This window comes from Podarcis gaigeae (genome assembly GCF_964106915.1).
Source record: "Podarcis gaigeae genome assembly, chromosome: 8".
NCBI lineage: Eukaryota > Metazoa > Chordata > Lepidosauria > Squamata > Lacertidae > Podarcis > Podarcis gaigeae.
Genome location: NC_139684.1, coordinates 58,535,625 through 58,562,309, shown reverse-complemented (window position 1 = coordinate 58,562,309; position 26,685 = coordinate 58,535,625). Strand labels below are relative to the sequence as shown.

General features: G+C 45.8%; 1 long non-coding RNA gene across 1 annotated transcript; it reads right to left on the bottom strand.

Annotated features, from left to right (window-relative positions):
• Positions 1 to 761: 761 nt before the first annotated feature.
• On the bottom strand, positions 762 to 12,325 carry LOC310850179. Its single transcript, XR_014567252.1, has 4 exons — positions 11,090 to 12,325; positions 7,632 to 7,831; positions 1,508 to 1,630; positions 762 to 1,061 (listed from the first exon to the last, which is right to left on the bottom strand). It is a non-coding gene; the product is annotated as an uncharacterized lncRNA (long non-coding RNA).
• Between the last annotated feature and the right edge of the window lie 14,360 nt (positions 12,326 to 26,685).

Sequence of the window (26,685 nt, the reverse complement as noted above, 5' to 3'; positions counted from 1 at the left end):
TAGTTGCAGCTTTGTTGACAGTGCTTTATATGTTGCAATTGTTTCACGGATGATTTGTTAATTATTCTATAAGAGTTATGCTGTGTTTGTGATGGTCTATTAAGTTCTACCTTGTTGTTGTTATTTTGTTTGTAAGCTGCTTTGAGATTCATTTGAATGAAAAGTGGCAAGAATATGTAATAAATCTAATCCGAACAGGAGGTGAAGGCACCTTCGACATTTCTGATTACCCAACAGTCACTTTTCAGGTAGGTAACATTGTAATACAGTGGTACCTCAGTTTACGAACATAATCCGTTCCGGAAGTCTGTTCTTTAACCGAAACTGTTCTTAAACCGAGGCATGCTGATAGCTCATAAACCTATGCTGATAAACCTGATAAACCTGAGCCTGATAAATATATGCTGATAAACCATATATATATATATATATATATATATATATATATGCTGATAAACCTGATAAATATATGCTGATAAACCTGAGCCTGGATAGCTCAGTTGGTTAGACCATGGTGCTGATAACACCAAGGTTGCAGGTTCGATCCCTGTATGGACCAGCTGCATATTCCTGCATTGCAGGGGGGTTGGACTAGATGATCCTTAGGGTCCCTTCCAACTCTACAGTTCTGTGATTCTGTGATTCTGTGCTTTCCCTAATGAGGCCTCCTGCCACCGGTGCCCTTCCACTGTTCAGATTCCGTTCTTGGACCAAGGTAAAGTTCACAAACGGGGAAACTACTTCCAGTTTTGCGGAGTTTGTAAACTGAATAGTTCGTAAGCAGGGCTGTTCTTAAACCGAGGTACCACTGTATTTTATTATTTGAACAACAGGATTTTTCCAAGCAGCATTAATGACAACAATTCCTTGACAGCTGGCCTGAAGGAAGCAGAAAGGAGCATTGTTTGACACACACACCCCTCCTCTGACGCATTTGGAGTTTGGAAACAGAGCAGGGGAGGAGTGGAGAGCGGGGAACCAGTCGGAGGTCCTCCCCGTCTTCCTTTCAACTTGGCTTGAGCTCAGCTCCACCCGGATGCCCTCATCCTCCGCCCTCGTACCTTTAAACACAGAGGCATGAAAAATAAATGTTACTGGAAAGAGGCAGCAGTGGAAGGCTGGAAAGCAATTAGCAGGCAGAGAAGCATAATTAGTGCTCAGAATGCGAACAGCAGCGAAGAAATAAAGTAGCATTCGGATGCAATCAGGGTCGTGCCTGAATTACAAACCGTTAGCTGAATTGCTAATTAAGCTCAACGAGTGAATCACATCTTATTAAGGGCCCAACACAAGCCTCACTTAACTTGCCGTCCTGCCAGCAGGTTGGCAAAGAGAAGGCGTGGCAGGGGGCTGGCAAGATGTCTGGCATAGTGGGGGAGAAGAGTTCCATGGGGTGACACTGGCAAAGAATGACGGGCAAGGGCATCAATTTCAATGGGTTGAAATTCCCACCAGACTCTCTCTCTGCCCCAAGACTGGCACTGCCAGGCAGCATGAGCAGACTCACCACATGATGGGCCCAGTCAGAGAGTGGCCATGTGCCCTACTTCATCAAAGGCAGTTCTCCATTTGGAAGCATCCTCTATTTAATCATCTGCCCAGTCCATGTCTGGTTTAAACATAAGGAGTCCTAAGAAGGGAGAGCGGGAGGTTGCCTTGGAGTTGCCTATCTGCCTTCAGCACCTGGACAGCAGCAGCTTGAGCTGGCAGACGAGCACATCACCTGGACATGGTCTTCCCCACTAGGGTGAGATGCATTGCCTTCTATTTAAGTTATAGATTTGCATCTGTCCTTATGAATTAGCATATGTAAAATTTATGCAAATCCACACTCTCTTTTTCCCCTCAAAATTGAAATGCCTGGTTGACCCTTCTACAGTGGTACCTCGAGTTAACTACTTAATTCGTTCCAGAGTTCCGTTCTTAACCTGAAACTGTTCTTAACCTGAAGCACCACTTTAGCTAATGAGGCCTCCTGCTGCTGCTGCTGCTGCCGCGCCGCTGGAGCACAATTTCTGTTCTCATCCTGAAGCAAAGTTCTTAACCCAAGGTACTATTTCTGGGTTAGCGGAGTCTGTAACCTGAAGCGTATGTAACCTGAGGTACCACTGTATTGTCTCTTGGTTCCTCTGCACTGCAACCTCCAGCAGAATCCTTTGGGGATTACAGTATTTATTCCTGTTTGGCACAACTAGTTTGTTCTTCAGCTGTTCTGCAGGTCCATCTTTATCTCTCTCTCTCTGTGATTTTCCTGTTTCTTCCTTCCTGAATGTCTGACTTTTATTCACATCTTCCCTTCCCTCAAACCCATTTAGTTAAGTTTGTACAGGCTCCTCCTCCTCACTTTGTACAATGTGAAAACCCCAGGGCTGTTCTTCCTTTACGTTAACCTTGGCCCAGGACTAGGTGGAACTTGAAAGCCGTTGGAAAGAGAACTTCATTTTGCTTCTGTAAAGGTGAGAACAAAGCTTTGAAGCGTTTCAGCCAAAGACCACCATGATGACAAAAGAGATTTAGAGAGGCCCATTTATTTCCTAGGTGCCGTAAGCCCCTCACAGGGGCTGAATCTCCCAAGGAGTTCCACAAGAAAATATTTTATGAAAACACTGATAATATCAGCAGCAATTTATACCAACACTTTACCTCAGAGGTGTGCCAAGTCGAGATTAAAAGAAAAAAGTTTGCCCTAGGTGTGGATGATAGCATATATATCTTAGGATTTTACAAGGCTGACTTTTATTTATTTGGTTTATTTTCTTCCAGCACAGAACCCAAGCCATCATGCATGTGCTTCCAGGCACCAGCCAGACCCAGACCAGCTTAGTTTAAGCCAGATGGTGGCCTGATATGCTTTCACATCCCCTGAGGAGCTATGCTGGGACTGAAATGCTTCTCAAGCATGGCTTCATTGTGATATATTCAGTTTTTAGTTGTTGTTTTAAGATGTCAATTTGCATCGCCATCAGAGCTGTGGTGGATATCACCCCAGTGCTCTGCCAACTTATTTTTCCCCTGACCTACCAGGGATTGCCGGGGATGGAACCTGGAATCTTTTGCATGCCAAACAAACGCTTTATCACTCAGCTCACAGGACCTCTTTTCAGAAGCAAAACTCAAACTAGAATAAATTAAATAATGAACTTTTTGTTTTCACACAAAACCAGTTGACTGAGACAGCTGCTGCCTCAACCTGCAGAACAGCAGGGTCAGCCTCACTGCTTTGCAATCCACCCCTTCCCATCTAACGCTATCTTCAGTTTTTTTGCCTGTGTTACTCCAGAAAGGAGTCTTCCTGGACGGGGGGGGGGGGGGATGTATGCTAAAGGAAGGCGTGTTTGTTGAAGGGGGAAGGAATCCATGCTTAAATAAATATCTTTATTAAAGGGTAAAGGACCGTTAGGTCCAATCGTGGCCGACTCTGGCGTTGCGGTGCTCATCTCGCTTTATTGGCCGAGGGACCCGGCATACAGCTTCCAGGTCATGCGGCCAGCATGACTAAGCCGCTTCTGGCGAACCAGAGCAGCACACGGAAATGCCGTTTACCTGCCCACCAGAGCAGTTACTTATTTATCTACTTGCACTTTGACTTGCTTTTGAACTGCTAGGTTGGCAGGAGCAGGGACCGAGCAACGGTAGCTCACCCCATCGCGGGGATTTGAACCGCCGACCTCCTGATCAGCAAGCCCTAGGCTCTGTGGTTTAACCCACAGCACCACCCATGTCCCTAAATATATTTATTAGGATGAATCAAAATCCATGAAATTGTGAGCAGGTTTTTGAACTCTCCAGAACTCTTCCATCTTTTTGTAAGCTCACTGGGTGATCTACCTCACAGGGTTCTTATGGGGATTAAATGAGGAAGGGGAAGAACCATGTGTCCCACCTTGAGCTTCTTGGAGAAAAAGGTGGGATATAAATGCAACAAATAAACATAAATGAATAAGGTAAACAAAGCTGTTGCAGAGGAATGGGGTGGGATGTGAAGAATGGATGAGGGAGGAAGGTGGCTTAAGGATAAAGCGGCAGATAAAGATTTTGCTGCCTTCATATTAATCCACCTTTTCTCTTTATCTTCACCACCCAACAAGCTTTGCTGTCATCCCGCAAGGACAGAACCTTAAACCTTCCATTCAGTAGTACCACACTCTGCCTAGCTAAAGTTAGATCATGTCTATATTTCAGAATATTCAACACTTCCTATTTTTACTTTGTTCATATTCTTAATTTCCTGTCTTCCCTTCAAGATGCTAAATCTTTGAGATTAAAGTGCCCTCTTCTGTCTAAAGGCCCCCATTCAGGTAAGCAAAGGAGCAAAATACCCCTGCCAGTGATTCAGCTTTTTGAGTCTCATATTCCCACAACAAAGAGTCTTGTGACGCTCCGAGATTAACACATTTATTACGGCAGGAGCTTCCCTGGGTGATCCGGTCATCAGATTTGGCTGCATGCACCAAAAGGAGCCCATAATGCTGTATGTGCATAGGATCATCTGCATGGACTGGAGATCACACTTATTCATTTAAAAATAGCTTCCCGGTGAGAACTAGGAAGTGCCCTATCCAGGCAAAGAGATAGTCCTTTCTGTCCTTTATCCCTGTGTCCCTGTTCCAGCTGCTTCACTTTATTCTTCACACACACACACACCTGGTTATCAACTCCCCCTGCCCTCAACAATTTGTGCCATTGAGTTATAGTAGTGTTTGGGCGAGGGGTGGATTTGTGGAGCTCTGCAAACCTCAGGGTGAGCCCAAGTCTGCGGATGTTTCCCTTCTGCACATGAGTGGTTTCGGCTCCAGCTCCATGACCTAAGGAAAATTAGACTACAATACTGGAGTGCTGCAATAAATTTTTGCAGCATAACTCTGCTGCATGTGCTTTACCTCAGCCTGTGGTTGAGTGAATTGGGGGGGGGGGGAGTTAGCAGTGAAGGTTGTTCTAACATCCTCTAACTTAAATCTTACTTTGTGGGTAATTTTGTTTTAGTTAGTTTTTGAACACTTAAATATGCAGCCAGTCGGCCTGAAACCATGAGTCTTCTGTATGCATGATTTTTCCTAGGAGCCCAAGAGGGCATTTTTAGTATTGGGGGGGGGTTAATTTTAATTTTTTTGGCCAAACTCACCCTCACTTCTGACTTATAGTATTAACAGTAGACTACCTAGCAGAGCTGCTGTACAACACGTTCTCTTCGTACAGCTGCCTGGTCTGCATAGGAGTATAATAGCAAACTATCCTGCAGAACTGTAGTATGCTGTTCTCTGAACCCAAGCTGCAATAAAGGCAGTGGATAACGCCTCAGGGTTGTTTTAGCTTACTCTTTCAGCTTCAGCCTAAGCCCCAGCCTGCAATAGGGGCTCTAACACTTCTGGGCAGCACTGGAGGGTTGTTATAAACCAGTTAGAGCCTGACCTGCAATATTCTCTGTGAACTGTCATAAATCACTCACTTCCAGCAACAGCCCCTGCCCACCTGTGTGTTCCTCAGCTTCAGGTTTTTAGTGCTATTAAAGGTTTCTGGACTGCCATAAATTGCAGAATGAAAATGGCTCCAAGTGTGGAAGTGGATTTGGGGATAGCTCTCGGGGCTTCAAAATTTAATGAAATTAAGAGAGAACAAGGCAGTGACAAAAATGAGGGGAATTTATGGCACCCTCTTTGCAAAAGACTGAAGACACCCTCCATGGATGGAATATGAGATTCTGAATACAGCTTTCCTTATGCTGAATTTTGATTGGGGGAAAACTTTATACCCCCCCTAAAGTAAAGGTAAAGGGACCCCTGACCATTAGGTCCAGTCACGGACGACTCTGGGGTTGCAATGCTCATCTCGCTTTATTGGCCAAGGGAGCCAGCGTACAGCTTCCAGGTCATGTGGCCAGCATGACTAAGCTGCTTCTGGCGAACCAGAGCAGCGCACGGAAATGCCGTTTACCTTCCCGCCAGAGCGCTACCTATTTATCTACTTGCACTTTGACGTGCTTTCAAACTGCTAGGTTGGCAGGAGCAGGGACTGAGCATACCCCCCTAAAGTCCCATACCCCCCTAAAAGTTTCCTATTATTCCCAGGAAAATTAATTTAGAAAGCACTGCAGAATGTACCATTGCTTTTTCTTTCTTTTTTTAGAACCTACAACCATCATTTACCATTTAGACTATCTTTCTATCATCCTCTGGGAAGGAAAGCATTTCAGCTTTTCGCTTTATTCATTGTGGGGAAGAAGAGTGGATGGGTTGAAGATGCTTTTGTCAATAGCTTGTGAAGTGATGCGAACCGTTTTCAATGACTGGAGAAAGGAGAGACAATTTAGGGTAATGTGGCATCATTGTGGCAAGGAAAAGAACTTTCCTGTCCTCAGGAAAGGGGAGTCGGTGGAGGTAGCAGCAGCTGACTTAGCGGATGGAGAAGATCAAAGATGGTGACCTTCTACCAGCCCTGACAGGTTGCTTCACCAGTGGAGGAAATGGATCAAAGATCCCTCATGGGGGTCTTGGCTCCTGTCAAGAAGCCTTTGACAGAAGCACGTCTTTTGATTACCCAAAGTTGGAAGAGCACTACAGAGCTTGGAGATCAAAGCATCGCTACAAAAACGTGTGCAAAATAGCCACTGCTGAAAAATTAATTCATTAAATAAGAACATTAAAGGGAGAAGGAAAACCTGAGATGTTTTTCCTCGATACGGTGCAACTTTATCCATTTCCAAAATTGGTCAGGAAGGGGGTGTGTTGCTTCTCATGCTTAAGGCACATTGGAAGACTCAAGCACTGCAAAGGGAAGTTAGTGTGCAGCTGCAAAGTTTTAAAATGCACAAGCAAAAATACGTAGCACCTCATAATCGTTTTGAGGTACTCAAGCCACAAACTCCACCAGCAAGCTCAGAGCCCTTGACTTGGCCTGGTGCCTTGTCTGGCTTCTCAGATGGAGACTCTGCAGCTTCTGCAATCTTGATTGCTGCTGGACCAGAGTCATGACAGGATTGTGGAGGAAAGCTAATCCCTTTCACTTCCCCCTCAGAAAGCCCCTGTGCCTATTTGTCTGCAGTTTGGCAAGCTTAATCCACTCTGAAGGAGCACATTTGCCTGTATATTTCATCCACTTTGGTCAAAGGGGGGTGGGAGTGATAACCATTTTTAGATTCCTTGGTATAGTGCATGGGGAAACCAGAACTTTGTCTTATACTGAGCAGCTCAGAACCAGAATTACAGATGAAAGCAGAGGCAGCACAGAGGGATGCAGAAACAGATTAGGGTGTGTTTGTGTGTGTGTTTTAATGCACAGATACAGTGGGCCTGTGCTCATCCATAGAAAAGACACCTATTTAGGCATAATGTATGGTAGCAAAATTTACTAGTGGGTTTAACAAGCTTGGCCTCAGTAGTGCCAGAGCACTTTCTGCATGCAGGCACCAGCTCACTTGCATTTGCTGTGAGGATAATAATCCAGTGAGGCATTTGCCTGTGAATGCACATAAAGCAGCAAAAAATGTTCAGAAAAAGCAGGAATGTTAACGGAACAAAATGACAGGAGTCCAAATGTTTGTGGGTGGCACACAGAGAGACACACGTGAGGGAGGTAGAAGTTGGAAGAAACCATCTGTCCAGGAAGGAAAAGAATGCCCTTTGCCATCCGCTTACCTGTAGCCTTTCCCTGGTACCCAGAGAGCTTTGCCTGCTAGAGGGATTCAAGCCTGGCTCACACAATTTCAGACACCTTCTTACCACATTACATCATCTTAGATCAGCTTCCTCATTGTCCCACACGGGTTGTGAATCTGGCCTGAAAGTTCTCAAAGATAGACAGACCCTTCAGCAGGGGAGGCCATGGGTTTAATCACCTTTTTAAAACAAACAAACAAACAACCAGCTGTCTCCTGACATTTGTTTTAAGGTATTCAAGTTCTCTGCAGCATTCAACAGCAGACCACTTTTTTTCCCACAGGGCATCAGTTGCATCTTACTGAACAATTGATACCTACCATCAGGGTTTTTAAAAACTGTGTTCATAGATTCTTGTCAGGGTGGATGGGGTACACTCTGCGCAAAGCCTCTAATGGTAATTCAGGTCCTACGTTTGCATAAAAACATATGAATTCAGGATCTTGTTCTCACAGTGGCCATCCAGATGCCTGTGCAAACCTGCAAACAGATCCAAGCACAAGAGCACTCTGCCCTCAGGCAGCTTCCAGCAGCTGGTGTTCAGAAGCATTGCTTCCCCCAACCATAGTGTCAGGGCATAGCTGTCAAAGCTAGTAGCCATTGATAGTTCTCCATGAATTTGTCTAATCCTCTTTTAAAGACATTCATGTAAAGACCATGTGAAGGAGGACTTGTTTTTGTGCCTTCCAACATTCAGCTTTATTTGATGTTCACTAGTGAGAAGGAGCGACGTCTTTTCTCTACCCTCTTTCTCCATGCTATATATAATTTTATAAACTTCTAGCATCATGCATGACAAAAAACACCAGGAAAGGGAGAAGGGAACCACAGTGCAGTGGCAAAGCAAACAGCAACAAATCAGATGGTGCTGGACCCCACAGAGTTTGAACATTGTCCAGAACTGTGGCCCAGACAAGGGAAAGAAATATGCCAGAAAATACACTCACTTCCTCCTTGGAGATGTAGCATGGGGAGAAACCTGCCCATTGGGCTTCCACGATGGAGGGTCAGCCTGGCACAATGCTGCTGGCTGACAGAGTTGAGAGCAGCCATCCCCACTGCTTGCGAGGCTCACAGCGCTAAGGCTGAACTGTTTGGGTGAGCAGCTCACCTGCATATATAGTTAGCCAATGTATCCACCTAAAACAGACTCCTGAAAGGCTTTGTATGCAGCAGATCCGGAGCCTCTCCAGCCAAACCTCCTCCAAAACACAGCAGCCCCCAAGCAGAGCAGACAATAAAAGCCCAGTAGGGTAATTGAGCTAATAAGCAGAAGCATTTCTTCCCAAACTTCACTTGCTCTGTTGAGTTAACGCTGTGTTCTGCCTCTCCCTCTATCATCTCCATTTTGGGGTCAACAAGGCCTCCTGCAACAGGGTCCATCAAAGGAGACTGAAGGAGAGAGGAAGGAGGGGCAACACATGGCAGACATGAGCCACCCCGTTGCCTGTTATTTGTGTGTGCTCCCTTCTCTCCCTTTTTCCATGGAACAAAGGCAACTGTCAAACAGGCAACAGGCAGTCTCCTTAATGTAGAGATGCTTCCAGCTGCAGGCCCTGACCTTTGAGTATCCCAGGGCAGGCTTCTCCATGGTTAAAGGAAAGCAGAGTTCTCAGGGCCCCCACCTGCACACAGCAGGGCACACTGCTCCTTAGATGTCTACAGAAAAGCCGTCTGTCAGCACAAGGAGGCATTGCCAGCTCCATAGTGCTGTAAATAATATCAGGATCTTCAGGGTGTTGAAGAAAAAGAGGTGTGGGGAATTATAGTATTGCAGAGTTGGAAGGGGCCATGAGGGTCATCTAGTCCAGGCATAGGCAAACTTGGACTCTCATCATCCCTAGTTAACAGGACCAGTGGTCAGGGATGATGGGAATTGTAGTCCCAAAACTTCTGGAGGGCTGAGTTTGCCTATGCCTGATCTAGTCTAACTGAAGGATTTGCCTGGTGCAGGGTGGGGGGTCTCAACTGAGAGCTCAAATAGAGGCAGCCTTCAACCCTAGAATCCTTTCAACAACAATTCACATAAACTACACAAAGGTGGTAAAACTGTTCCTGGACAGCTCAATTTCAGTCTACAGATGATGGGGAGGACAGAAGTAGAATCCTTGCTTTGAGAAATCTAGCATATCAAAGAGAAGACCAAGGTGGAACTCTTCCCCTGGACAGGTCCTTTTCTCTGCACATCAGAGGCATCCTTATGATAGATGGGCCTTGGTTCATGCAAGACAGACACCTCTCACCTGCCATTAGAATCTTTATTTATATTAAGGTGGAGGGTTATTCTCTTCTTAAAAGACAAAACTCACATCCTCTCAAGTCAGCTTGCATTGCATATATATAATAAAACCACAACTTCAGTAAAACACAATCTAAAACACCAACTTCAGATATTGGAGACCAAGAGCAATAACTACAGTGGATAAAAACTTTGACACATTAATGGCTAATCAACCAGCTCACACAAGAATCCCAAACCTAACAGTCTAAAAGTCTATAATCTGCAAACCAGCAGCTTCCTTAATATAATCATCTAAACCAAAATGGAAGTGCTGGGTCCAATCACCTCTCTCTTAATGGGGGGGGGGGGCAAAAGGCAGAGCCTCTGAAGTTGATCTTCAGGCAGGATTGCCATTCGTGTGCATGTGTGCATGTATGCTCATGAGTGTGCTGAATTTTTCCGCAGTATGGATCCCATATTCAGAGTTTACACATTGGAGTACATGCTCACAGAGCCCTGAAGTGGCCCTGAAGTAGAACTTGGACAGTGTGTGAGGAGGCATAAATAACCTCCACTTGTAGCAGAATAGCTGGATGGGGGATACATCTATACTGGCTATTTGTGGGGAAAGCCATGTGGCAATCCCTCTGGATTAAGTACCATATATTGTTATGGCCAACCATTCCTTTGTTAGGCAGATTGCTGGTTAATAGTCCAGATAATCAGCTGATTGTCTTGTCAATGGCTGTTAGGAGATGGTTTCCTGAGAGGTGCCTTTGCTTGAGATACCCATCAAAAACTCAAGGAGATGGGGGTGGGTGTTTGTGTGGTATGAAAACAGCAGTTTGCAAGACACAGAGGTCACTTCCAACCTGTATACTGAACGTTCATCCTGATTTGTTACACATTCCCTCAAATGATTACTCAACACTTCCCAGTGCATTTTCCCATCTCTTTCCTTACTACAAAAAGATAATTGCCCAAGAGCATGACACCCACAGTCTGGAAGTTGCCAAAGTATGGGCACAGTGGCCAAGACAATTCTGTCCGAAAGGAGCAATAGCTGGCAAGGCAGCTGGAACCAGAGATAGGCTACCAAGACCACCTGAGCTTCTGCGACAGCATTGAATCCAGGAGCACCCCAGGAGGGTATGATCCCTTCCATAACAGGCTGTCTGCCCACTTCCCTGACATGAGAACTCAGAACATGTAACACCTTTCTCTTTTCAGGATTCAGCTTCCATTTACTGGCCCACACCCAGCCCATCACTGCCTCCAAGCCACTGTGGTCTAACACCTCAGCTGCCTCTCCTGATTCAGGTGGAACAGAGAGACAGAGATACATATTGATGACACTTCACTTCAATTTTTCTTCTGCACATGCCATCACACACCCTCTGTGTTCCTTGCTGCTCCCTGCACAGCTCAGAGGCAGGTTGAGGGCAGCACCGTCAAGGCAACGACAGCCGTGTGTAGCCCAGAAACAGAAACCGCCGCAACACACTGTCACACAGGGATAATGAACAGCCGGCTTGCCAAGTCACACTCTGCAAAGCACCTCACAGCCTTTTCTACAGGAAACGGAAATTACGACCTTCCAGCTGTGAATCATCTGTAACTTGGACGATTCGCCTCCTCCTGGCTATCAAGGCAATTCATTTCAGTGGACATCAGAACGTGGTGTCTGCTCATGGCAACATTCCCTCAGGCCTTCTCTCACCCTACTTTTCTTCTCCAGCACAGGAGGGTGGAGAAACCTCACACTCAAGAGGTCTCACAATTTGTCTCCACCAGCCAGCAGTTTTTTGGTCTCCTTGTTCACCTGATCAGTTCCCATCCTGCCTTGGCTCAGCTCCAGTATGGCTGGCAGGGCACAAGGAGGATGCTTTTCCTGGGTGGGGATAATGCAAATGAAAGTGGTATGAGAGAACCATGGTTACCTGCAGTACTCACAGGCAGACTTCTCTGTCCTAGTCTTCTCTGGTCAAACAGGTCTAGCAGGATCTTGATCTCTGGTCAAACAGGTCTAGCAGGGTCTTGCTCTTTGGTCAAACAGATTTTGTAGGAGTTTTTGTTGTTGTTCTTATTGCTGATGATGATGCTTTAAAACATTGCAACATCTCTTTGAGAGCCACACACTGCAGCAGGACTGGGGGGAGACCCCTGGGTGTGCCTCAGGCCACAATGATCCTGCCATGCTCCCCTCATCCAAGCCTTTGAAAAACTGTCACCCCCGCTCAGCCAAAGTCTCAGAGCAGCAGTCTAGACTTCCCACTGCAGCGGAGCCTCTTGTTCTGCCTCAAAACCCATCCAGGCTCCCCGCTGCACTCAGTGGCTGATTAACGATTTTATTTTATTTTATTGTTGCTCAAAGCTAAAGCAAAGAAAGAGCCCTTGGCCCCCTTTGAAGGCAGCTTCTGCCGCCACTTTTGTCTGGCGTTTACGGCAGATTTGGGCCTCTTTCATGGCGCAGTCTGTACAAAGGCGGCGGCGGCAGCAGAGATTAATCAGACGAGCCAGGCAGGGGGTCACTCCCGGCAGGATCACACTTGGCCGCTAATACATGAAGTGCGCAGCCCACAGGGGTTCCGGTTAATTATTCATATTTTAGCAAATCCAGACGTGTGTCGTATTTAAAGTTCTAACAAGTTGTTCCAGTCCTCAAAGCGATGTTCCTCACCACAGGTCCTTCCTTTACACACACACACACACACACACACACACACATTTCAAACCTGTTTCTGCTTTTCTTTTAATTTAATTTTCACCTTCTGCTTTTTTAAAAAAACATCCTCTTCCTTTCACTGCAGTGGACAGGACAGGGTATATTATAAAATTAAAAAACCTGAAAATTCTGTGCCTAATTAATCCCAAATTCTACACCAAGAAAATCCACAGACTATCTAAGGGTTGCAATTAAACCTACATATGTGTGTGTGCAGATATTTGCATAGTTTATATAATGTATTCTGCAACATCAGCCTCCACCCACATGGTCCCCACCTGATGTTTCAAACCACAGCTTCTGTCAGCACCAGCGGGCATGGCTGTGCTGGCTGGGGCTAAAACAAAAAAAATTCCTTCCAGTAGCACCTTAAAGACCAACTAAGTCAGTTCTTGGTATGAGCTTTCGTGTGCATGCACACTTTTTCAGATACACTGAAACAGAAGTTTCCAGACCCTTCTATATAGTGAGAAGGTGGGGAGGGGTATTACTCAGAAGGGTGGTGGGAATGGGTGATGGGCAGATAGCTGTGATGAGCCTGTTGACGACTCTTAACGACTGCAATAGGTCTTACAGGAAGAAGCAAGGGGTGAAAAGGTGAAAAATGGCTTTGTCATGTATAATGAGATAAGAATCCAAGGTCTTTGTTCAGGCCAGGTTTCTCCATGGTTTTAAGTTTGGTGATAAGTTGTAATTCAGCAGCTTCTCTTTCCAGTCTATTTCTGAAATTCCTTTGTAGTAAAACAGCTACTTTGAGATCTTGTATAGAATGTCCTGGGAGATTGAAGTGTTCTCCTACTGGTTTCTCTGTCTTGTGATTCCTGATGTCCGATTTATGTCCGTTTATTCTTTGGCGTAAGGTCTGGCCTGTTTGTCCAATATAGAGAGCTGAAGGACACTGTTGGCATTTGATGGCATACACAATGTTAGACGATGAGCAATTAAATAGTCCCGAGATGGTATGTGTGATGTTGTTGGGGCCAGTAATGGTGTTGTCCGGGTGTATGTGGCAGCAAAGTTGGCATCTGGGTTTATTGCAGGCTCTGGTGCCAGTGTCCGTGTTAGGTCTGGTTGTAGTATTATTGTGGGTTAGGAGTTGTTTAAGACTGGGTGGCTGTCTATAGGCAATGAAAGGTCTTCCTCCCAGAGCTTGAGAAAGAGAACTGTCATTGTCCAGGAGAGGTTGTAGATCTGTACTGTTTTACTGTTTTAACTTGGGAGCTGTATGTGATGACTAGTGGTGTTCTGTTATTTTCTTTTTTGGGTCTGTCTTGCAGCAAGTTCTCTCTGGGTATCAGTCTGGCTCTGTTGATCTGTTGTCTAACTTCATCTGTTGGGTATTTTAGTTCTAAAAAGGTTTGCTGTAGATCTCTTAGGTGAGAGTCTCTGTCTGTAGAATTGGAACAGATGCGGCTGTAACGTAGTGCCTGGCTATATACAATGGACTGTTTGGTATGTTTGGGATGGTAGCTAGAGGCATGTAGATATGTTTGTCGGTCAGTTGGTTTACGGTATAAGGTGGTGTCTATGTGCCCATCCTGTATTTTTATAGTAGTGTCCAAAAAATGTATTTCTTGCATAGATTGATTCATAGTTAGGTTGATTGTGGGGTGAAAATCATTGAATTTCTGGTGGAAGGTGTTCAGGGTCTGTTGACCATGTGTCCAGATGATAAAAATATCGTCAATGTATCGCAGGTACAAGAGAGGTTTGAGTGGGTAGGAGTTTAGGAAACGTTGTTCTAAATCTGCCATGAAGATGTTGGCATACTGTGGGGCCATGCGGGTGCCCATTGCTGTGCCGCTGATCTGAAGGAATAGGTCATCACCGAATTTGAAGTTGTTGTGGGTAAGGACAAATTGGCAGAGTTTGGTGGCAAAGTCCGCTGTGGTTTTATCTGAAATGGTGTTCCTTATAGCTTGTAAACCATCGTTGTGTGGGATGTTGGTATACAGAGATTCCACATCCATAGTAGCTAGTATAGTATTGTTGGGAAGATTATTTAAAGATTGTATTTTCCTCAGAAAATCTGTGGTGTCACGTACATGGCTGGGGCTGGCTGTGATCCAGACATCTGGACAGCCTCCAGTTGGTAGAGGCTAGGCTAAGTCAAGGGGAGGAAGCAAGAATCATGCCTGCCACTGGAGCTCTGCCCCTGAGCAAATGAAAATTGACTCTGCCCTAACCCCCATTTTAAAAATTTCACTTCATAGCCATGAGGACTAGAAACTTGCTTTGAAACAAAGAAAGCCGAGACTCTCACACCTCTGAATTTTGCACCTACATCCCATTCTAGGGAGGGATGCAATGTCACACTCTTCCGATGATCATTGCGTCAGCAGAAGCATTTCTGCTTGCGAGACAGAAAAATCTCCCCTCTCTTTCCTACCCCATGCTGGTCCAGGGCTTCTCCCCACCCTCCAGAGCAGATCTGGGGGAGGCGGAGGAGGACACAGTGTGAGAAGATGGAAGAAGCCCTGTTGCCCTTGAGTTGGCTTCTGCTAGCATGCTGGCTTAGCTGAACCCAGCCCCTAGTTGTAAAGAACGTCAGTCCTAGAAGATAAAATGAGTGTTCCTCTGAGCACATGCAGAGTTCTTTCCACACACCACTAACCACTACTGCCCACCTCACCCTGCCTCAATCACTTGCATTGAAAGCATCTGCCAATAACAGGGTCTGTTCGCCCTAAGTGTCACAGCAAAAATATTTGCCCTTGCCTCCCAGAGAAGGGAGGCTTCCTTTGCCAGTAGTCTCACAGTGGGAGTGTGGCTGGCTGCGGGGGGGGGGGGGAGCCTAGGGAAGATGAAGGAAGATCAAAGCACAACCTTCATCTATTTTAATAAGTCAGCACCCAAGTAAATCGCCAAGCCCTAGTGAGCTAGGGACTTTCTAGAAGAGATCAAAGTCCCTGTTTGAACACTATAGGAACTGGGAGAAAGTGGGGAGATTGGGGAGGGGGAGGGAAGGGAGGCAGGAAGAAAGGAAGAGGTGAGAGATTGACCATGTTATCAACACCACAGATTTAGGAGCAAGAGTGCTGGCATCTCCCAACATGTGGCAAAGAACTCTGAATGATGTTCTTTCCTGTGCTCATCAAAAGTTTATTGGGGAACCAAACAGCCAGTACCCCAGTTGATAGCTTCCACTTACAGATGTGATCACTTACAGGGTGGGTGGGCAGCCTCAGGTGGAATAGAGCTTACAGCAACAAGAAAAGGATGCTTTTACAGATCACCTGTCCAGTTCCTGACACCACAATTTAGCAAGGATATCAACAAGTTGCAAGGGATGAAGAGGAGGGCAACCAAGATGATCAATGGTCTGGAAATTAAGCCTTAAGAGGAATGGTTGAGGGAGGTGACTATGCTTCGCCTGGATAAGAGGAGAATGAGACAAGATATGATAGCCATCTCCAAATATCTCAAGGGCTGTCACATGGAAGATGGAGTAAGCTTACACCAGTACAAATAGCAAAAATATAAAAGACCAGGTCAAATATATGCTGGAAATGTAAAGAAAAAAGAGGTACTTTTATCATATGTGGTGGGAATGTAGAGAAGTTTTAAAAAATTGGGAAATGATATATAATGAATTGAAAAAAAATGTTTAAAATGACATTTGTAAAAAAAAAAAAGGAAGCATTTTTGTTAGGGATTGTGGGACAAGACCTGCCAAGAAAAATAAAGAACTTATTTATGTATGCAGCAGCAGCAGCAAGAGTCTTGTTAGCACAAGGATGGAAGAACGAGGAAACCCCAATGAAAGAACAGTGGCAAGAAAACTGATGTGCTATGCGGAATTGGCCAAATTGACACATAAACTACGTGAGAAGGACAATCATGACTTCAAAGAAGATTGGGAACTTTTTACAAATTATTTTAAAAAACAACAAATCGACTTGGACTCCTTGGCAGGTTTTGAATAAACACCCACAAATTTGTTAGTAGAATACATGACAGATAAGGTAATGATATGTACAATTTTTAACATGCAGAGAATAATAAGCGCAAACAAATCAGAGAAGGGAGCTGAGGGAAGTCTTGGGAAGGAGGGGGAGGGAGGGGAGGGGGATAAAAAGGGGGGAATAATGTAATTGACATTGTGGATTGATAATTTGTTTTGTTGAAATTGTTTAATAAAAATATATTTTTTGAAAAAAGAAGAAGGAGTAAGCTTGTTTTCTCCTGCTCTGGAGGGTAGGATCTGAAGCAATGGCTTCAAGTTGCAAGAAAGGAGATTCCGACTAAACATCAGGAAGAACTTTCCGGTGGCAAGAGCAGTTTGCCAGTGGAATGGACTCCCTCAGAAGGTGGTGGGCTGTCCTTCATTGGAAGCTTTAAAGGAGAGGGTGGATGGGCATCTGTGATTCCTGCATTAGCTGTGATTCCCGCATTGCAGGGGGCTGGACTAGATGAGCCTTGGGGGTCCCTTCCAACTCTACAATTCTATGATTCTATGAGAGCAAGCACTCCTAAAAAGGCAAAGAAAATTTCACCGGAATAATTTTACGCTTATGTACTTCCGCTTTAGGGTTGCCAACTTTTATGCTGGCTCCTTGCTCCTCTGCTGTTAATGGCAGAGTGAGCTGCAACATTAGCAGGACAAAGTGTTTATCTCCAGGCAACAAAACAAACTTTGCCTTCTGCTTCCCACAAATCAAGCTATTTCTATAGCTCAAGAGCAAGCCAGATCAATTTTACCCCGTCATTTGGCAACCTTGCTCCAGTGAGGCCTCAGTGAATGGAATTGGAGGCAAAACGAATGGCAAAATTTAGGCCCACTGAATCATGGGAATATTACAAGAGTTTGCAGCACTTGTCCATTTTTAATGGCGGGTGTAGACAGACTGTGGCGCTCTCCCCCCCCCCACCCTGCTTATAATGAGGGTTGCTAAGCAACGCAGAGGCTGTGTCCTATTCTAGCAGTGAATGCTGTAAGATTATTAGCACGCATCTTTTATTCTTAAAGATAAAGCAATACTATTCCTATGTATGGCATTTTTAACATGCAAAATATTATCTGGTGTGTACAGAAACACATGAATTGAGCAGAAATGTAATTCCCACTTTATTCTCATGCGTACCTCATCTCCCTGATGGCTGAGTTTAGGGAAACCCATTTTGCTAGTTTGCTGCAGCAGCTGCCTGGCTGGCTGTGCACAGCCCTGACTGGCTGGTGCTTGAGACATTGCACCTCCTCTATTACCAGAGCAGTTAAAATTCCATTCTGCTTTTTCGCTTTCAGACAATAACTGTTGAAACCAAGGGCAGGGAACTTTTCCCTCCCAAGTCTGCATTCCTTTCTTGGTACCTTCAGGGGTGGGAACTAAAGACCATTGGTGTTTGTGGCTGGTACAAAGGCAGGCATAGCAACTGTAGCAATGTCTCCATTTATAACAGGTTGGAGCTAAGACACCACCTTCTAGCTTGTTCTTAAGATTACTGTACTTCCTTTTTCCTAAGTAGTTATGTGTTGGCCTTCTCATAAATAAGAAGCCTCCTGTTCTGGACCTTCAAAAGTGAATAACCTTGCTTATCTCCCTGTACAGTGGTACCTTGGGTTATGAACTTAATTCGTTCCAGAGGTCCGTTCTTAACCTGAAACCGTTCTTAACCTGAGGTACCACTTTAGCTAATGGGGCCTCCCGCTGCCACCATGCCGCCACACGCAATTTCTTTTCTCATCCTGAGGTAAAGTTCTTAACCTGAGGTACTACTTCCGGGTTAGTGGAGTCTGTAACCCGAAGTGTTTGTAACCCAAGGTGTTTGTAACCTGAGGTACCACTGTATACATAAAAAAAATGCAATACATCATTATGCTCTGCAGCAGGTCCCATTTAAAGGTACAACTTGATCCCCTTGGCTGTCTTTTGTCTTCAAAGAGCTCATAAGGCCAATAGCTTTAATGGGCAGATTGTGCTTTAGTTGGTTACACCACAAAGCCAATATTAACGGGGAGGTATTTATTTTCAGAGGCTTGTTTGCTTCTGGTGCATTGAGGTCTGATTAGGCTTGGTAGCTTAACACAGAAGCTGCTCCAAGCACATTGGAGGGAAGAGGTTTGGGTCTGAGTAATGGGACGGGAACTAAATCCTCCTCCCCCCCCTTCCTCCCCCCCCCCAGTGGCATAGTCATACCCTCCTTCTGCCCCTCTTTCCAAGAGCTTTTATAATCAGAACAAAAACTGGACAAGAGAGAAATGTTGTTGTTTTTAAAGGGGGAGGGTGGTTTGAGTTTGGGGCTGCAGTGCTTGGGAGAAGGGTTTGAGCGCTTTCTCTCCATAACTTTTTTCCTGGTTCAAATTGTTCCTCCAAAGCTGTGGTTTTATCTTGGTGTGGGGTGTTCCCAGTAGTGGGAGGAGGGGACACTGCTGTGCTTGCCCCTTTAAAACATTGGAAATTCAGTCCCATATCATTGGCTACATTTCCTCTTCATGCCCCTTCCACTTTTAAAAGGGAATTCCTCAAACCCAACTTGGACATGGATGTGGCAATTCCACATGTCCTTTAAACTTTTCAAGTCATGCAGCTGCAACCGCCTAGAGTAGCCCTCACTGTAACAAGGATGAAAATGTTAAATATAGCCTTTTCCTTTTGAATTATATATAGTTTGCCCATCTAATCAACCAATGGCAACATCTTGAAAACGAAATGGGGAAATTGCATATTTGGATAATCAGCTTCAATATCACAGTAGGGCACCTATATTGATGTTTTGGTAATATGCAAATCACAATCCTTCTCATTTTACCAACCAAAAAATTGGACTGAGGGCACTCCTAGATCGCAGCTATTTTCAAGAAGGATTCAGTCACATAGCAGCAGATTCAGGCTGTGCAATTATGGCTGATTGGGAGGTCTTGTGACAGAAACTTGCTTCTTCAAAAGACTGGACATTTTGTGATAAGGAAAGTGATAGGGACAAGTATGGGGAAGAATGGCATAACCTCCCCACAAACAAATCAGGATGAATGCTCAATAAACGGGCCAGCTAGAGGTGCCTTCAGAGAAATTTGCTCAGGGTTATCTTATCCAGTCTGAAGGCCAAATACATTTTGTTAAGACCAATGGAGCCTTTGCCTCTGAGTTCTGCTGTGGGGAGAGGAGGGGAAAGGTGACAACAAGTGAATGCAGCCCCTGCATCTTCCTCCTCTCTCTTGCTCACCCTTTCTAGGCACTGCAAAAGGAAGGATTGGGACCCTGGTGCTGCATGGAGAGAAATTATGAGCAGCCCCCTCTGCCTGGTCACCTACTCTGTTTCTGAGGGTGACACAGCATAGGGGGTTGTTCAGAGGTCGGAGACGGTAGGAGACCCTCCAAGAACAGTGGCAAACATCACTTGCCCAGGCAGCACAAGAAAGACTGGAAGAAGCTCTCTCGCTTTCATGCCACAGCAGAGAAGATTTGGCTCACTGGGCTGAATCTCCACCTGGCTTGCATTGTCCACGCCTCCAGGTTAGACTACTGAAATGCTTTGTACCTGGGGCTGCCCTTGAAGTTGATTCGGAAACTACAGCTAGTGCAGAACATGAATGATTGTATCTGCAAATGCATTTCTGGGCCCAATTAAAAGCCGATGCAGCTCAGGACTGCCTTTCTCGTACCTGGACTCTTGAAATCTGCATCTGAGGTTCTTCTAGGGGGGTGATGAGAGAACAAGCCTTCTCTGTTTTAGGGATGCTGCCTGTCTGTGGGGTGCTGTCCTTGGGGAGCCAACTTTGTCATCATTCTGATGGTAGGCATAGATGCTTCTGTTTGCCTGGGCATTTGGGCAACCAGTGATTGGTTGTTTTTATTCTATGTTTTGAATATTTTTATTACTGTACCTTGTAAATCCCTTCAGGATCTTTTTAAATGTGGGAACCAACTTGCCAATTCAGGAAGCCCTAAGCCTAAGCCTAGATCAACGCACTGCCTGGTCAGTGGGAGATGCTACCCAGAAAACTTCTGGCCAGTGGATCCCTCTCCCCACCCCTTTTCCAGCCTCTGCTGCAGAGCAGAAAAAAGAAGGCAAGGTTGCCATGTGCTCCTCATTCATCTCTTCTCACCCGAAACAACTTCTCTTTCTTCAAACTGGAAGTGAATGTTCCAAGCATGCTGCTTTCAAAGTATGCTGACCATAACACGACACTTGCTTCAGAATCTAAGGGCTGAGGTGAGACTTGAACTCAGGTTACCCTTATATTGCGCCACACAGTGGCTTTCCTTTTGCAGCCCTAACATCAGAGGCAACCCAGGAGAAGATCTGTGTTCTCGGAACTTGCACCTGCTGTACTTTTTGTTCTTCTCCTCCTCTCTCCTCAGCAGCTCTATTACTGCTCTGTGCAAACTCACTCCGACGCAATCTCATACAGTTCCACTAGCAATCCCAACAAGCCATCACACGCCGCAAAGCAACATCATTTTAGCAAGCTGGAGCTGACAAAGGCCATGATTGCTTTTGCTTCCCTTCATTCCTCTGCTGACGGATGCCGTGCTTTCCATCCAAGAAGCCTGATAGCTACAGATTTCCTTCCCTGGCTTGTTTGGAGAGCAATTTCATGCAGATTTTGGCATTTTCCAGGGGTGCAGAAGGAGGAAAGCACACCAAAGTCAAGGAACAAATGTGTCCACTTCAGGACTCACAAGGTATCTCAATCAAGATGTTGTCTGGAGTCACTATTTTGCCACCCATCAGGAAATAAGATAAATCTACAGATGAAAGAGCTATTTCTTCAGAAAAACAAAGTGCATCTAATTTTTATTTTAAATGACTTTGTGCTTGGATAAGCTTTCTGTCCTGGTTTTCAAAGGCTCAGAAACCCGGCCATGTTCAATGTGGACAGTAAGACCCATCTGAGGTTATAGAAGCTGGAGCAATGAGCAGAGGACCGGTGAGGAGAACAAAGGATGCTACCAGCACCCCACAAAAAAACAAACATTTGCCTGCCAGCTTATATCTGAAGTAGCACAATTTGGGATCGTGCAATAAGGAACCAAAGTAGTCACAAAGGAGGAGGGAGAACAAAATGGCAACCTCGGCATTAGCCAAAGTAATCTGGGTGAATGAAATGCATTTCTGTTTCTATCAAGAGAAGAGCAAGGGGCAGGCAAGCCTTCAAGGGGGTCATTCTGCCTGTTTCCTTCAGTGCCGTCTAGCTTCAACATTTGTCAAAGAGCTGTCTCAGAGCAAGACCATGGAGGCAACGCGCCTCATCAGGTTTTGTCATCTTGGAGACTAATTAGCCAGTGAGAGTTAAAGGTCAAAGTCAAAAGGGAGAATCTTGCTCAATTCTATCAAGTGGCCTTATTAGTAAAAGTGAGTCCATCAGCTCCAGGCATCCTCTCCCTCTCCATTTTCACTAATTTGGAAGCCTTTCCTTCCACCCTGCCTTTCTCCTCTGTGTGGAAACAGTTATTTAGCCTTGTGGGCACTTGCCAGCTTTTTGGGGGGGAGGGGGCAAATTAAGGAAATTAACTGCAAGGGCCTGATCAAGGAAAAGACAGGTGGTTCTTTGCATGAGGACTGAGGAGCAGAGCTATATGATTGCCTTCACCAGGTTCTTTCACAGACCTATCCATCTATCTGCTGAAGTTCACGGCAAGGCCCCTATCTGCAATGCCAGATCTTAAGTCTCAGAATGCATGGAGGAGTCGCCTCTGATTTTGGTATTAGCATTTCTTTCTGAAAGCACGCTCTCCAACATGTCCAGGCCAAAAACTGGGATGCATGTCTTCTGGACCATGCTCCCAGGTGAGTCACATGACCCTCGTGAGATTGCAGCCCTGAATAAAAGTGCTTTTTCAGGGGCATGCTCTGACACGAGAGAACAGCACCTGAAAGTGCATGTTTTGGGACACTGTGTGAGGTTGCAGCCCCAGGAAAAAGAGCTTGGGGGTGCAAGGTCTTGGGGCAAGATGATGCTGCCCGAAATGGCTGTTGTGCTCTTGCACACACAAAAATGGGATATCCTGGTTTTCCCAGGATAGTTGACAGATATGTTGAAGATGTGATAGAGAAGCTGCCAAGTCTTATTAACCCCACTGACCATTGCTCCTTCCTTCTGATCCTTGTGGATTTCCTAGGCTAAGAACAGGCTCAGAGGCACTCTGCCGTATGTCTTATGCACCCCACTTATTTTGGCTGATCTGGCAAACATGAAATCTGCCGGCCTCTGAATAAGTTACTGCCCTGCAGAACTGCTGTATACCTGTTAGTCATTTCTGGTTTTAAAGACACCTACAAAGAACTTGGGACATGGGTGGCGCTGTGGGTTAAATCACAGAGCCTAGGACTTGCCGATCAGAAGGTCGGCGGTTCGAATCCCTGTGACGGGGTGAGCTCCTGTTGCTCAGTCCCTGCTCCTTCCAACCTAGCAGTTCAAAAGCACGTCAAAGTGCAAATAGATAAATAGGTATCGCTCTGGCAGGAAGGTAAACGACATTTCTGTGCGCTGCTGGCCGCATGACCCAGAAGCTGTACGCCGGCTCCCTCGGCCAATAAAGCGAGATGAGCGCTGCAACCCCAGAGTCAGACACGACTGGACCTAATGGTCGGGGTCCCTTTACTAAAAGAACTTACTTTTTTCATGCTTCCCCCACCTGATTGTCTAGAGCAGTGTTCCCCAACCTTGGGCCTCCAGCTGTTTTTGGACTACAACTCCCATCATCCTTGACCACTGGTCTTGCTAGCAAGGGATGATGGGAGTTGTAGTCCAAAAACAGCTGGAGGCCCAAGGTTGGGGAACACTGGTCTAGAGCACCCATTGCCAGCCTGGTGCCTTCTGGAAATTTTGGTCTACAACTCTAGGCAGTGCAGCCATATGATGCTGGGGGTAATGGGAGCACAGCTCTGCTTTTTGAGACTGATGGGGCTTGTTGGCTAAAACATCTGGAGGGCACCTGATAGATGAAGGCAGATCTGGAGACTGCTTATTCACCAGACTGACCAAAAGCATAAGCTTTTAAGGAGGTAGCAGCAGCCCAGGAGCTATCACCGCTGCCCTGAGTGTTATGCTAGTAAGCCAGAGGCTGTCCTTGTGAGTCTCTGAACAACACTCCCTGGTTCTCTAAAATACTAAATGCTAATACAGCAGCCGCCGCCTCCGCTGGGAATGTATCCCATTTGCTTCAGCTCTTGCACATTTGCACCTATGTCGACACATGCAATTGGTTGCTCATCTCCCTGACTAAAACTCCAAAGTGGAATTAAATAAATCAAGGAGTTTAATCGCCTTATAAGCTCCAGCACTGAGCATCATCTGAAACCACTAAGCAGGCTGTGAAAAATCCGGAGTATCTTCTAAAGCCCTTGCTCTAGGAAAACGAAGGTGAGAAGCTCCTTCCAAAATCCTCAGGGTAGTAGCTCAGTGGCCCCCTCCCTGTGCCGGGGCATGTAAGGAAGTATCAGCAGCAGGGGCTCAGCTTCTCAAAGCCTCCAAACTTTTTTGCGCATGGTCCATATCCAAAGGGTGCCTGTTTAAGATTCATTCCAGGCAGGTTAAAACAACAACCACCGTTCCCTCTTGTGTCAGGCTTCCCGGAGGGTTGCAGCAGATGTCAAAAGCAGAATATGTTATCCTGGGCAGAGGAAAGGGCCTCCCTTTGGGAGCTGGAGTCTTGAAGGGCTGGCCAGTGCAATGAAGGGTACCCCAAGGTGGTGGTCTGCACGTGTGACAGGTCCAAGGCTCAACTGGTGGAAAACTAGTCTCCAGAGGGGAGAGAGGGAGATTGACAGGAAAGGCAAGCAGGTAAGAATACACATGGGATGTGGTTCATGAGGAAAATATGCTGACCCAGTTTAGTAGGCCTGGAGGAACAAAAGGAAAAGCCAATGGGATGGTGGCGAAAGGTGAGATTGGTTGCTTAAAAAAATTGGAGCCCACCAGAAGATCTACAGGTAGAAGGCTAATTTATTTTCAAGGTTCATAATTCCTAATCATGTCTACACATTTTCCTTCTCGGTAAGCCAATTAGAAAAGTCTTTACTTTTAACATTTTTTAAAAAAGCCAGCCCACTGGAAGATCTAGAGGCCCAATTTAAGATTCCTCCCCTCTGCCACAGTCTCCTTGTATGGTATGAGGTATATTACTGTGGTACACTTTCAATCAAAGGGGTAGCCAACTAACTATGGCTTACAGCAGAAGCAAAATGATTATTACCAAATGTATAATTATGTCAGATTTCATGGATTAGCGAGAATGGTGCATCTGAGAAACGACCTGTAGCCCAAGAAAGCTTATGTCATAATAAATTTGTTGAGTTTTTAAGGTGCTAAGTATTTGTACAACAGCACACGGGTGGCGCTGTGGGTTAAACCACAGTGCCTAGGACTTGCCGATCAGAAGGTCAGCGGTTCGAATCCCCACAACGGGGTGAGCTCCAGTTGCTCGGTCCCTGCTCCTGCCAACCTAGCAGTTTGAAAGCACGTCAAAGCGCAAGTAGATAAATAGGTACCGTTCCGGCAGGAAGGTAAACGGTGTTTCCGTGTGCTGCTCTGGTTTGCCAGAAGCGGCTTAGTCATGCTGGCCACATGACCCAGAAGCTGTACGCCAGCTCCCTCGGCCAATAAAGCGAGATGAGCGTCACAACCCCAGAGTCAGTCACGACTGGACCTAATGGTCAGGGGTCCCTTTACTGTAATTAAGTGTCCATGGTGTCTTTGGAAGGGAAGGGGATGGAGAGAAAACCAAACAACTGGCCAGGCCCCAGTGACTTCCTGGCAGCCCTGCTCAGTCCAGCGGGTACCAGCTGCCACTGCTAAGAACTCATAAAGACCAAAAGGCCATCTATCTCAGTTTGCTCACCCACAAAGCTAAGACCATCTCCACCAATCCTCACAGGTCAACTCAAACATTCCAGACTGCAGTGTGGACCGACAACTTCAGAGACCTCATACGCAGCCTTCCCCAAGCTGAAACCCTCCTGATGTTTTGGACTACAATTCCCATCAGCCCTGGTTGTCACAGCTGATGGGAGCTGTAGTCCAAAACACCTGGAGGGCAGCAACTTGGGGAATGCTGCTCAAGCCCTTGATCTTGGTCATGCTTACAGTGGTAACCTCAAGACTAGGCTGCTGAATCCAGTCTGTATGTTACACTTGCCTTTAGAGAGCCTTTTTCAAGCTTTCTGAAGTTAGGCAAGTGGTGCCCAGGGAAGGGGCTTCTAATTTGTGGCACACACACCACATGCAATGGAGTGCCCTCCCCAGGGTGGCTCACCTGGCACTGAACCTAATGCCTTTCTGATGCCCAGTGAATGTATCTTATCTGTCCAGGCTTCCCGGTACATCATCTAGCTGGTGGTTGTATTGATTACGCTGCTTCTCCTACAGATCTATTTTTACTGTTTCTTTGGTTTATCCGTATGGATTTCTATGGTATTTGTAATTGTTTTATCTTCCATTTGACAGTCACCCTGGGACTTTTGCAAATAGAAAGGGAGGGGGTTATATGCAATCTTACATCAATAAATAAAATTAAGCACCAATTGTTTCAATAAATAAAATTAAGCCTCAATTGTCTCAATAAATAAAATTAGGCACCAATTGTTTCGATAAATAAAAAGCAGCATCAATTGTTTCTTGAAGTGTCTTTTCCTAGGCTGGGTTGGGGTGTGTGTGGATGGTTTTCTGTGAAGCATTCTAGTAAGCGTCCAGGTCCAAGTACAGGCACGCGACAGTTTTCCAGTTTCTGGGAAAGCAGCTCATATGTGGAGCAAAGGAGCAGGAATCTAGGAAGCTGCCTTATACAGAATTGGAACCATTGGTTCATCAAGCACAATATTGGAGCTACCCTCCAGGATTTGAGACAAGGGGCTCTCTCAGTCCTATACAGAGATGCCAGAGGTGTGGCCCTTCCCCTATTGAGCCAGGCAGGCAAGCTGTCTGGAAGTCAGGGGCAGACCAAGACATGTTGCCACCTCATTCTGCCTAACAGTAGGACAGGCCCTGCAGGAAGGGCAAAGGGGTAGCTTGTGCCTTTATTCAGCAAGAAATTGCCCAGACGGAGAGTGTGAAGGTGCAATGACTTCCAGGGTGACCTGATTTGCACTGCATCGAGAAACTGGGAGAGTATTTTAGGCAATAGGTAGGAGCAATAAGGAGGAAT